This window comes from Coregonus lavaretus, assembly GCF_964263955.1.
Source record: "Coregonus lavaretus genome assembly, chromosome: 1".
Lineage (NCBI taxonomy): Eukaryota > Metazoa > Chordata > Actinopteri > Salmoniformes > Salmonidae > Coregonus > Coregonus lavaretus.
The window spans coordinates 45,745,036-45,758,207 of record NC_139988.1 but is presented as its reverse complement, the minus strand read 5'-3'; the positions used below and the strand labels follow the sequence as shown (position 1 = coordinate 45,758,207).

Below are 13,172 nucleotides of genomic sequence, written 5' to 3'. Positions count from 1 at the left end.
GGGCTAAATGGTAGCTGGAGATACATCATCAGTGATAAAGAGAAGATGGTATTAGCGCTGGCTGTCACTCAGCAAGGCAGAGTTATTAAATGGGATCTGGCTTTAACTATTACTCAATAACTACAAATAAGGACATCATTACAGTCAGCGGGGTTCGTACAGACAGTGGCAAGTCAAATTGAAGGACTTTCAAGTACTTTTTCAAGCTCTATTATTTATTTCCAAGGACCATCAATTTGTAATAGTTCCTATTATGCAATGGTTTCTAGTCGCCAACAGATGGCAGTATACCCCCACAACCGAAAAAAATTAATAACTAACTTACTATTCATCATTTCCTTATAAATTCTACTCAATAATCCGTGTTTCACTACTTATTTATTACATACATAAATGATAAGTCAGGACTGATGATGTTGACTGATTTCCTTATATGAACTGTAACTCAGTAAAATCTTTGAAATTGTTGCATGTTGCGTTTCTATTTTTTGTTCAGTGTACATAATATTGTCTTTATTTTTAAATTGTCTATATACTGTATTTCACAAAATGTTAGGTCCCGCAGGCTGTCCCAACACATAATGACATGAAAGTGAATTCTGACAGTGTAAAAGGCCCTTAGTTGACTCTAAAATGTTGTATTCTATACCAATTTGAAGAGAAACAAGTTATTAATGTGTTTTATAAGATTAAAGACTCTCTCAGGAGACCCTATTTAAATATTAGGGGACCCCAAATGGGTCCCGGACCCCATGTTTGGGATCCACTGTACTACTAACCTCTCTCCCTGCTTGCTTCAATGCTTCCTCTCTCTGTGTTTCTACTTTGCCTCCTTCATTGCAGCCTGACTCACCACTGTCTGTCTCACTACTCTCTGTAGAGAAAAGGTATTTGTTATGAGAACTTAAAGTAGCCCATATTTTGATTATAGCTAGCTTAATTTCTGTCAACTGCTCCTGCTGAGGTCAGGCTCCGTTCAACGTTAGCTTCTAACTTCATCCTTCTAGCCAGCTAGTTAAAACTAGCTACCTGGCTAATAGCCAGAGCCCTTGAGCTAACTAGCTTGCTAGACATCTGACTGAAATATCAGCGACTATTTACCATTCTCAGAGAGTCAGGGGGTGTTTGTTTGGGGGATGTCTGTTGACACGGCAGGAGTCGAGGAATGTTCAAATAATTCCCACTGTCTGGGCTGAGGTAGTTTTGTATTTGTATTTATTAGGGATCCCCATTAGCTGCTGCCAATGGGGTCCAAACACATTAAGGCACTTATATCACACATAAAACAAAAGATAAAACAGTACATTATATAACATTATTACACCACTACATACCTACAATACAAAATGTATAATACCAACATACAACAATATTACAATGTACGTGTACTGTGTGCTAGCTTTTGTGTGTGTATGTGTGTGTCTGTACCTGTGTGTGTGTCTCTTCACAGTACCCGCTGTTCCATAAGGTGCATTTTCATCAGATTTTTTAATCTGATTCTACTGCTTCCATCAGTTACCTGATGTGAAATAGAGTTCCATGTGGTCATGGCTCTGTGTAGTAATGTGCGCCTCCCAAAATATGTTCTGGACTAGGGGATTCTGAAGAGACCTCTTGTGGCATGTATTGTGGGGTATGCATGGGTGTCCAAGCTGTGTGCTAGTAGTTTAAACAGACAGCTCAGTGCATTCAGCTTGTCAATACTTCCTACAAAAACAAATAGTGCTGAAGTCAATATCTCCTCCACTTTGAGCCATGAGATATTGACATGCATATTATTAACGTTAGCTCTCTGTGTACATTTAAGTCCCTCTTTGTGGCATCTGACCACATGACTGAACAGTAGTCCAAGTGCGACAAAACAAGGGCTTGTAGGACCTGCCTTATTGATAGTGTTGTTAAGAAGGTAGAGCAGCGCTTTATTATAGACAGACTTCTCCCCATTTTAGCTACTGTTGTATCAACATGTTTTGACCATGACAGTTTACAATCCAGGGTTACTCCAAGCAGTTTAGTCACCTCAACTTGGTCAATTTCCAGATTATTCATTACAAGATTTAGTTAAGGTTTACGGTTTAGTGAATAATTTGTCCCAAATACAATTATTTTAGTTTTTGAAATATTTAGAACTAAGTTATTCCTTGCCACCCATTCTGAAACTAACTGCAGCTCTTTGTTAAGTGTTGCAGTCATTTCAGTCGATGTAGTAGCTGACGTGTATAGTGTTGAGTCATCGGCATACATAGACACATTGGCTTAACTCAATGCCAGTGGCATGTCGTTAGTAAAGATTGAAAAAAGGGGCCTGGATAGCTGCCCTGCGGAATTCCTGATTCTACCTGGATTATGTGGGAGAGGCTTCCATTAAAAAACAACCTCTGTGTTCTGTTAGACAGGTAACTGTTTATCCACAATATAGCAGGGGGTGTAAAGCCATAACACATATTTTTCCAGCAGCAGACTATGATTGATAATGTCAAAAGCCTCACTGAAGTCTAACAAAACAGCCCCCACAATCTTTTTATCATTTGTGTAAGCGCTGTGCTTGTTGAATGTCCTCCCTATAAGCGTGCTGAAAGTCTGTTGTCAATTTGTTTACTGTAAAATAGTATTGTATCTGGTCAAACAATTTTTTCTCCAAAAGTTTAGTAAGGGTTGGTAACAGGCTGATTGGTCAGCTATTTGAGCCAGTAAAGGGGGCTTTACTATTTTTTGGTAGCGGAATTACTTTTGCTTCCCTCCAGACCTGAGGGCACACACTTTCTAGTAGGCTTAGATTGAAGATATGGAAAATAGGAGTGGCAATATCGTTCGCTACTATCGTCAGTTATTTTCCATCCAAGTTGTCAAACCCCGGTGGCTTGTCATTGTTGATTGACAACAATAATTTTTCACCTTTTCCACATAAACTTTACAGATTTCAAAATTGCAATGCTTGTCTTTCATAATTTGGTCAGTTATACTTGGATGTCTAGTGTCTACGTTTGTTGTTGGCATGTCATGCCTAAGTTTGATAATCTTGCAAATGAAAAAATCATTAAAGTAGTTGGTAAAATCAGTGGGTTTTGAGATGAATGAGCCATCTGATTCAATGAATGATGGAGCTGAGTTAGCTTTTTTGGCCAAAATTTCATTTAAGGTGCTCCAAAGCTTTTTACTATCATTCTTTATATAATTTATATTTTGTTCCATAGTATAGTTTCTTGCTTTTATTCAGTTTAGTCACTTGATTTCTCAATTTGCAAAACATTTGCCAATCGGTTGTGCATTCAGACTTATTTGCCATTCCTTTTGCCTCATCCCTCTCAACCATACAATTGTTCAATTCCTCATGAATCCAAGGGGATTTAACCGTTTTTACAGTCATGTTCTTAATTGGTGCATGCTTATTAGTAGCTGGAATTTTCCTAGATATGGCTACTATACTGTGATCACTAGATCCGATGGATTTGGATGCTGCTTTAAAGCAAATTTCTGCAGCATTAGTAAAGATGTGATCAATACATGTTGATGATTTCATTCCTGTGCTGTTTGTACCTACCCTGGTAGGTTGACTGATAACCTGAACCAGGTTGTAGGAACTGGTTGCAGTTTGAAACTTTTTCTTGAGTGGGCAGCTTGATGAAAGTCAGTCAATATTTAGGTCACCCAGAAAATACAGTGTGGAAAAAAAGTATTTAGTCAGCCACCAATTGTGCAAGTTCTCCCACTTAAAAAGATGAGAGAGGCCTGTAATATTCATCATAGGTACACGTCAACTATGACAGACAAAATGAGAAAAAAAAATCCAGAAAATCACATTGTAGTATTTTTAATGAATTTATTTGCAAATTATGGTGGAAAATAAGTATTTGGTCAATAACAAAAGTTTCTCAATGCTTTGTTATATACCCTTTGTTGGCAATGACACAGGTCAAACGTTTTCTGTATGTCTTCACAAGGTTTTCACACACTGTTGCTGGTATTTTGGCCCATTCCTCCATGCAGATCTCCTCTAGAGCAGTGATGTTTTGGGGCTGTCGCTGGGCAACACGGACTTTCAACTCCCTCCAAAGATTTTCTATGGGGTTGAGATCTGGAGACTGGCTAGGCCACTCCAGGACCTTGAAATGCTTCTTACGAAGCCACTCCTTCGTTGCCAGGGCGGTGTGTTTGGGATCATTGTCATGCTGAAAGACCCAGCCACGTTTCATCTTCAATGCCCTTGCTGATGGAAGGAGGTTTTCACTCAAAATCTCACGATACATGGCCCCATTCATTCTTTCCTTTACACGGATCAGTCGTCCTGGTCCCTTTGCAGAAAAACATCCCCAGAGCATGATGTTTCCACCTTCATGCTTCACAGTAGGTATGGTGTTCTTTGGATGCAACTCAGCATTCTTTGTCCTCCAAACACGACGAGTTGAGTTTTTACCAAAAAGTTATATTTTGGTTTCATGTGACCACATGACATTCTCCCAATCCTCTTCTGGATCATCCAAATGCACTCTAGCAAACTTCAGACGGGACTGGACATATACTGGCTTAAGCAGGGGGACACGTCTGGCACTGCATGATTTGAGTCCCTGGCGGCGTAGTGTGTTACTGATGGTAGGCTTTGTTACTTTGGTCCCAGCTCTCTGCAGGTCATTCACTAGGTCCCCCCGTGTGGTTCTGGGATTTTTGCTCACCGTTCTTGTGATCATTTTGACCCCACGGGGTGAGATCTTGCGTGGAGCCCCAGATCGAGGGAGATTATCAGTGGTCTTGTATGTCTTCCATTTCCTAATAATTGCTCCCACAGTTGATTTCTTCAAACCAAGCTGTTTACCTATTGCAGATTCAGTCTTCCCAGCCTGGTGCAGGTCTACAATTTTGTTTCTGGTGTCCTTTGACAGCTCTTTGGTCTTGGCCATAGTGGAGTTTGGAGTGTGACTGTTTGAGGTTGTGGACAGGTGTCTTTTATACTGATAACAAGTTAAAACAGGTGCCATTAATACAGGTAACGAGTGGAGGACAGAGGAGCCTCTTAAAGAAGAAGTTACAGGTCTGTGAGAGCCAGAAATCTTGCTTGTTTGTAGGTGACCAAATACTTATTTTCCACCATCATTTGCAAATAAATTCATAAAAAATCCCACCATGTGATTTTCTGGATTTTTTTTCTCAATTTGTCTGTCATAGTTGACGTGTACCTATGATGAAAATTACAGGCCTCTCTCATCTTTTTAAGTGGGAGAACTTGCACAATTGGTGGCTGACTAAATACTTTTTTCCCCACTGTATACCTCTGTTGAGATTACATACATTATCAAGCATTTCAGACATTTTATCCAGATACTGACTGTTAGCACTTGGTGGTCTGTACAGTGGCTTCCGAAAGTATTCTTCCCCCTTGGCATTTTTCCAATTTTGTTGCCTTAAAACTGGGATTAAAATGGATTTTTTGGGGAGTTTGTATCATTTGATTTACACAACATGCCTACCACTTTGAAGATGTAAAATATTTGTATTTGTGAAACAAACAAGAAATAAGACAAAGAAACTTGAGCGTGCATAACTATTCACCCCCCCAAAGTCAATACTTTGTAGAGCCACCTTTTGCAGCAATTACAGCTGCAAGTCTCTTGGGGTATGTCTCTATAAGCTTGGCACATCTAGCCAATGGGATTTCTGCCCATTCTTCAAGGCAAAACTGCTCCAGCTCCTTCAAGTTGGATGGGTTCCTCTGGTGTACAGCAATCTTTAAGTCATACCACAGATTCTCAATTGGATTGAGGTCTGGGCTTTGTCTAGGCCATTCCAAGACATTTAAATGCTTCCCCTTCAACCACTTGATTAATGCTTTAGCAGTATGATTAGGGTCATTGTCCTGCTGGAAGGTGAACCTCCATCCCAGTCTCAGATCTCTGGAAGACTGAAAAAGGTTTCCCTCAAGATTTTCCCTGGATTTAGCGCCATCCATCATTCCTTAAATTCGGACCAGTTTCCCAGTCCCTGCCGATGAAAAACATCCCCACAGCATGATGCTGCCACCACCATGCTTCACTGTGGGGATGGTGTTCTCGGGGTGATGAGAGGTGTTGGGTTTGCAGCAGACATTTTCCTTGATGGCCAAAATATCCTTTTTAGTCTCATCTGACCAGAGTACCTTCTTCCATATGTTTGGGGAGTCTCCCGCATGCCTTTTTTTCTTCAAGCAATGGCTTTTTTTCTGGCCACTCTTCCATAAAGCCCAGCTCTGTGGAGTGTAAGGCTTAAAGTGGTCATATGGACAGACACTCCAATCTCCGCTGTGGAGCTTTGCAGCTCCTTCAGGGTTATCAGGGGCGGCAGGTAGCTTAGTGGGTAAGAGCGTTGTGCCAGTAACCGAAAGGTCTCTGGTTCTAATCCCCGAGCCGACCAGGTGAAAAATCTGTCGATGTGACCTTAAGCAAGGCACTTAACCCTAATTGCTCATGTAAGTCGCTCTGGATAAGAGCGTCTGCTAAATGACTAAAATGTAAATGTAAAATGTAATCTTTGGTCTCTTTGTTGCCTCTCTGATTAATGCCGTCCTTGTGAGTTTTGGTGGGCGGCCCTCTCTTGGCAGGTTTGTTGTGGTGCCATATTCTTTCAATTTTTTAATAGTGGATTCAATCCGTGGGATGTTAAAAGTTTCTGATATTTTTTTTATAACCCAACCCTGATCTGTACTTCTCCACTACTTTGTCCCTGACCTGTTTGGAGAGCTCCTTGGTCTTCATGGTGCTGCTTGCTTGGTTGTGCCCCTTGCTTAGTGGTGTTGCAGACTCTGGGGCCTTTCAGAATAGGTGTGTATATATATACTGAGATCATGTGACAGATCATGTGACACTTAGATTGCACACAGGTGGACTTTATTTAACTAATTATGTGACTTCTGAAGGTAATTGGTTGCACCAGACCTTACTTAGGGGCTTCATAGCAAAGGGGGTGAATACAAATGCACAAACCACTTTTCTGTTATTTATTTTTTTGCATTTCTTGAAACAAGTAAAAAAAAATATTTCACTTCACCAATTTGGACTATTTTGTGTATGTCCATTACATGAAATCCAAATAAAAATCAATTTAAAGTACAAGTTGTAATGCAACAAAACAGGAAAAAACGCCAATTAGGATGAATACTTTTGCAAGGCGCTGTAGCAGCTTCCCACAAGAATGTGCTTTTGGTGAGGCAGATGAACCTGTAGCCATATTACTTCAACAGTATATAACATGAGATCCTTTTAAGCATAACAGGAATACGGTTCTGAATATAGACCGCAACACTGCCCCCATTGGCATTTCTGTACATTGGCAAATGTATTTTCTATAGATCTTATAACCATGTATTGCTACCATTGTATCATCAAAAGTATTATCTAAGTGAGTTTCAGAGATAGTCAGAATATGAGTGTCATCTGTTTCTAGCAAGTTATTGATTTCATTAACCTTGTTTCTTAGGCTACATACAGTGGGGAGAACAAGTATTTGATACACTGCCGATTTTGCAGGTTTTTCTACTTACAAAGCATGTAGAGGTCTGTATTTGTATCATAGGTACACTTCAACTATGAGAGACGGAATCAAATTTTTTTGTCCAAAAAATCACATTGTATGATTTTTAAGTAATTCATTTGCATTGTATTGCATGACATAAGTATTTGATACATCAGAAAAGCAGAACTTAATATTTGGTACAGAAACCTTTGTTTGCAATTACAGAGATCATACGTTCCCTGTAGGTCTTGACCAGGTTTGCACACACTGCAGCAGGGATTTTGTCCCACTCCTCCATACAGACCTTCTCCAGATCCTTCAGGTTTCGGGGCTGTCACTGGGCAATACGGACTTTCAGCTCCCTCCAAAGATGTTCTATTGGGTTCACTCCTTAGTTGCCCTGGCTGTGTGTTTCGGGTCGTTGTCATGCTGGAAGACCCAGCCATGACCCATCTTCAATGCTCTTACTGAGGGAAGGAGGTTGTTGGCCAAGATCTTGCGATACATGGCCCCATCCATCCTCCCCTCAATACGGTGCAGTCGTCCTGTCCCCTTTGCAGAAAAGCGTCCCCAAAGAATGATGTTTCCACCTCCATGCTTCACAGTTGGGATGGTGTTCTTGGGGTTGTACTCATCCTTCTTCTTCCTCCAAACACGGCGAGTGGAGTTTAGACCAAAAAGCTATATTTTTGTCTCATCAGACCACATGACCTTCTCCCATTCCTCCTCTGGATCATCCAGATGGTCATTGGCAAACTTCACATGGGCCTGGACATGCGCTGGCTTGAGCAGGGGGACCTTGCTTGCGCTGCAGGATTTTAAACCATGACGGCGTAGTGTGTTACTAATGGTTTTCTTTGAAACTGTGGTCCCAGCTCTCTTCAGGTCATTGACCAGGTCCTGCCGTGTAGTTCTGGGCTAATCCCTCACCTTCTTCATGATCATTGATGCCCCACGAGGTGAGATCTTGCATGGAGCCCCAGACCGAGGGTGATTTTACAATTTTATCCCTGATGTCCTTAAACAGCTCTCTGGTCTTGGCCATTGTGGAGAGGTTGGAGTCTGCTTGATTGAGTGTGTGGACAGGTGTCTTTTATACAGGTAACGAGTTCAAACAGGTGCAGTTAATACAGGTAATGAGTGGAGAACAGGAGGGCTTCTTAAAGAAAAACTAACAGGTCTGTGAGAGCCGGAATTCTTACTGGTTGGTAGGTGATCAAATACTTATGTCATGCAATAAAATGCAAATTAATTTCTGAAAAATCATACAATGTGATTTTCTGGATTTTTGTTTTAGATTCCGTCTCTCACAGTTGAAGTGTACCTATGATAAAAATTACAGACCTCTACATGCTTTGTAAGTAGTAAAACCTGCAAAATCGTCAGTGTATCAAATACTTGTTCTCTCCACTGTATGTTAATGTGAGCTATTTTTACCACTTTTCTGGGATGCTTGATTGTTTTTATTGGTTTACTGGGAAGCTTATCAGAAGTAGACATGCTCATGTTTATTATATTTGAGCTGATAGTGCAGGGTGTGCTGCACACAGTGGACTTCCTACTAGGGAACACCTCCTCAGTGCTAACAGTATAACTCTGGTTCATAGGCACATGATTACTGCATACAATGGCTGTAGGATCAACAGAGGCATTCAGGGCAGTTAGGGGGAAATAAATTAAGTTACTTAAAATGTGTCTGCCAACGCCCCTGGGATAATGTACATTTGCTCAGCATTATGACAACTCAGCGAAACAATGGTAGGGATTAACTGAGCTGGTCTTGGGTCATTGATAAGTAATTGTCTCAACGCAGCCTTGAAATACGTGGACAGAGTCCAGGAGCCAAGATGATAGAGCATCTTCTGTTTCCAGAAGGTGTCGAAGTTATCTATAAAAGTGATTCTAACAGAGCTACAGTAATCTTTTAGCCAGGTGTGTAATTCCAGTGGCCTGCTGAATCTTTCACACCCTCGGCCCGATGATGGCACCGGACTTATTTGGCCATTATTTGGAATCTTTCAGTGCTAGAATACGTTCTTTAAAATCAATTTTCAAAATTTCCACGCTAGCCCTCCTGATGTCGTTTGACCCCACATGGTGTATGACAGTGTCAGCTCCCAGCATCTGACGTAGAATGTTAGGAAGTAGCCTTGTAATGTCTTGTACTCGTGCTCCAGGATAGAACAGGGTTTTTGCCCCGGGAACCAAGATGTTTCTTTCAATAGAACTGCTGATGACGAAAGCTGGTGCAATGGCTGAGGAGGTCCAGCCGTTCTTTCGCCTCGAGTGGTTTCGCAAACCCCTCAAGGACTAAAGGGCGGTGGGGCCCGATGGACCCAAGCCAGCTGTAGTATCCATCGTGGATGATGAATGGGCCGGAGGCTGAGACAGCCTCACGGTCTGATGAGGGTGGGAGCTTGTGGAGCCCATTGGGCAGAGTGGTGAATGAATGCGCTGCTAACACGGCAAATCCGGGGGAGCAGGCGAACATAACGAGCATACATTAATCATTCATGATTCAACTTGTTCGCAGAGGTAGGCGCGATTAGAACTCCGATCAAGAAGCCTTCTGAGCTTTGATCAACGCTGGGAACGCAATAAGTGGGTAATTGATAGTTAACAAAATAAAAAAGGTGAGTAAACACTATTTTACAAATAAAAAGGTGCGTAAATGGCGTTTGAGTGTGTTTACCCTCCACTACATCCCTGGATGGGTCTGGCACAACCCATATATAACCATCAAATTTTGAATCTATATTTGCCCGACATTTTAGCTATCGATGTGACGTTTGGCAGTGCCTAATCAGACAGTTCTGTACCTGCCTGGCTGTGTGGTAGTGTGGGTGGAATGAGCGAGCTCGCCTGGCAACCAGAGCGTGAAACACATGAGGAAATAAAATTTGGTAGTCTGCCTGGAAATTAATTAGAAAGACTAAATACATTTTTTAAATATTTTTCATTTTAACATATTTTACCATTTTCTGTTCTCCTATTTTCAAGTACCAACTTGAGAAAATGTCTGATTTTCAAGGTATTCCAGTACTTGAATTTCAGAGTGCCAAATTCAAGTACTTTAAGCACCTCAAGCACCTTGTGCAAACCCTGAGTCAGTTATTAATACAGTACAATATTGTCCAATGCCTTTCTTTATTCTGATGGTAGGGTAGCTATAAGGTAATAATTTGTCACTGACTGGTCTAATAGACCTCACCAGGAATTACTCCAGGTCATAGTTGTAGGTTAAACTCTATGACTAGCAACCAGAGTTGTTCCTGGTCAGGTCACGTAGTAAATAAAAACTCCTGTCCCTAGCCCTACTTGCTCCAGAACATACTTATCCCATCCCAGGTCCTCCATCTCAGTGATGAGCTGAGAGTAGTACTGTGGAGGGGGGAAGGAGCAACACTCCAGCCTGCTCTTCAGGGCCACTTCCTGAAACATTGAACACTTCCTGTTTACATTCAATCACCAGCATTTCAGGACTGTATTATTATGAGATTCAGGAATATGTCAATATCAATCTGAGAGGCAAAAACAGATGCTCTTACCAGGACAGTCTTCAGCTCCAGAACAAAGTTGACTAGATCAGGTGAGTGATGTCATCTCTGTGAAAAGACAAAAACTATGAGAAAAGAGAGATCCCTAAATAGCTGGAAAATTAACCTCTTAAGGATCAGACTCTTTTTTTCAATTTTCGCCTAAAATGACATACCCAAATTTAACTGCCTGTAGCTCAGGACCTGAAGCAAGGATATGCATATTCTTGATACCATTTGAAAGGAAACACTTTGAAGTTTGTGGAAATGTGAAATGAATGTATGAGAATATAACACATTAGATCTGGTAAAACATAATACAAACAATTATTTTTTAGATTTTGGCCACTAGATGGCAGCAGTGTCTCTGCAAAGTTTCAGATTGATCCAGTGAAGCATTGCAATACTGGACTATTTTGTATCAAGTCTGCCCAAATGTGCCGAATTGGTCAATTGATACATTTTCAAGTATTTAACTATAGAGAACATACAAAAAGAGAGAGCAGGGGTTCGAACTGTAGAACCCAGTTCCTACATTTGAATATAAAAATGGATTTTATCAAACAAAACTATGCTACATTTTATCTCTGGGACACTTACGATGACAAATCAGAGCAAGATTACTGAATGTAAGTACATTACCTTCAGAGGTGAATGTATCAAACCAGTTGCCATGATATGTTTTTTGTTGCTGTGCACTCTGCTCAAACAATAGCATGGTATTTATTCACTGTAATAGCTACTGTAAACTGGACAGTGCAGTTAGAATAACAATAAATTAAGTTTTCTGCCCATATAAGACATGTCTATGTCCTGGAAAGTTTGCTGTTACTTACAACGGTCATGCTAATCACATTAGCGCACGTTAGCTATACCGTCCCGTATACGGGACACCGATCCCGTAGAGGTTAAGGGATACTGTAGTGTCTTCTTTCAAACCAACTTGAAGGAGCCGTTCAAATCAAAGCCAATGTTTTGATTAATGAAGCCTGTCACTAGGTTTAATAATTAATGATAGCTTAAAGCCTGTGAACATAATGAACTTTACAGCCCGAGGTGAAATATCAATCTAATCCCAATAACCAACAGGTGACCACATAACAAATAGGGACATTTCCAAGGCAATGTTAATTAAGCAGTGGAAACTACTTTTTTAACAAGCGAGTCAAACACAGCAATAAGTGCGCGTACAGTCCAATAACTACTAAACAGTCCAGTCCACCTATTGGTGAAAACATCTTCATCTGAAATAATTTGGACTCTCAATTGGTTAGAGTTAAAGTGTTGGTGTAGATTGCCCTGTTTTTTTGTTTTGCCTGTTTTATTATGTGCCCATATCCATGCAATAGCTGTTTCAGCTGCCAGCAGCAGTGAAGCCTGCAATGCAGAATGACATGTAATAAATCATTGATTCCATTTGATTCAGAGGACTAGAGTACAATATAATTCATTCAGGGTATTAAAGAGGACATGCAACGTTTATCATTAAGTTTGACACCACTATTCCTCTGCGCCAGTCTGTCTGTCTGTGTGCATAGAGAGATAGAGACAGAGATAGAGAGAGACAGACAAACAAAAACAGACAGACGGAGGGACTGACATTGACAGACCATTCCTTGTTGTGTCTCTCTCTCTCTGACACACAAAATAGAATACAGGGGACTTGTACTCAGCTAGTTTAAGTTGATGATCTGGTGGAAGCAGTATTCTTATTCTGAAGTCTCTTACCCAAAAAATTAATTAGCAACAAAAGTTGATAAAGTAGGCCATCAGATCATCTTCAATACCATGAGATCTGTTGAGAAAATGGTTTGTTCTTCTGGTAACTTGGCATGTGATTAACTTAACCGCGCATTCGCTGATGCTGTCTACATAAACAGCTGACTGTCCAAGAATCAATGCAAGGGCGCGCGGCTACTACACAGCCAACACTACAAAGTTAAAGATACAAGATCTCTTGGCTTGATTGTAACGCAAGTAGCAAGCTCAGAAACCATAACATGTTTGTCCGACCTGAACCGTGACAAATCCATCAGACAGTTTCTCCTTGTTGAGTGGTAACAGCGGTCTCTCTTTCACAAGTAAACTCTCCATCCTTGACAGTCAGCTGTGTGGTGAGCTAACGTTAACAACATGGTTAGCTGACCATGCTAGCAT

General features: G+C 40.9%; 1 pseudogene across 1 annotated transcript in view; it reads right to left on the bottom strand.

Annotated features, from left to right (window-relative positions):
- Positions 1-13,172, bottom strand: part of LOC311133244 (E3 ubiquitin-protein ligase FANCL-like) — an 18,205-nt pseudogene extending 5,033 nt beyond the window's left edge. The window contains exons 1-5 of the transcript in view: positions 13,016-13,172; positions 12,685-12,736; positions 12,332-12,392; positions 11,028-11,084; positions 10,814-10,911 (exon numbers count right to left, since the gene is read on the bottom strand). The product of the transcript in view is annotated as an E3 ubiquitin-protein ligase FANCL-like (transcript). The remainder of the gene's footprint in view (positions 1-10,813; positions 10,912-11,027; positions 11,085-12,331; positions 12,393-12,684; positions 12,737-13,015) is intronic.